This window comes from Penaeus monodon, chromosome 21 (genome assembly GCF_015228065.2).
Source record: "Penaeus monodon isolate SGIC_2016 chromosome 21, NSTDA_Pmon_1, whole genome shotgun sequence".
NCBI classification, from domain to species: domain Eukaryota; kingdom Metazoa; phylum Arthropoda; class Malacostraca; order Decapoda; family Penaeidae; genus Penaeus; species Penaeus monodon.
In genome coordinates this window covers 45,807,017-45,807,501 of record NC_051406.1, presented here as the reverse complement: position 1 = coordinate 45,807,501, position 485 = coordinate 45,807,017, and the positions used below count along the sequence as shown (strand labels likewise).

General features: G+C 39.2%; 1 protein-coding gene across 1 annotated transcript in view; it reads left to right on the top strand.

Moving 5' to 3' along the window:
• LOC119586538 (unconventional myosin-Ia-like) overlaps positions 1–485 on the top strand; it is a 73,617-nt gene that overhangs the window by 36,786 nt on the left and 36,346 nt on the right. The gene's annotated exons all lie outside the window — the stretch shown is intronic.

Sequence of the window (485 nt, the reverse complement as noted above, 5' to 3'; positions counted from 1 at the left end):
TTTTTTCCCCTTTTTTCAAAAAAAATTTTCAAATAAAAAATCACTATAAAATTTTTTTTTAAAAAAAAAAAATTCCTTTCCCCCCCGGGGAAAAAATTTTTTTTTTGGTCCCCCCCCCCCCCCGGTTTTTTGGGGGGTCCCCCCCCCCGGGTTCCCCCCCCCCCGGGGCCCCGGATACATACAAAGCGCCCTAAAAGGCGGGGCCATTCCAACTCTATATTACTTTTTTCCCCCTTTTTTTTAAAAAATTTTTAATCTGCTTATTTTTTGATCCCCTATTTTACAAGGGTTTTTTAAATTATTTAACCCACTGTCGCCGAGGGCTTGATATGCTTTTTTCATGCCCCCCCTTTGCCTTTTATTTTTTTATTGTCTTAACAAAATTTGGCTCCAAAAAGGGGTTTTATTTTCCCAAAGGGTAAACTTTTTAGCCCCCTACCTTTTCCCCTCCCCTTTTTTTTCCTTTGTTTTTTTTGGGGAACAAA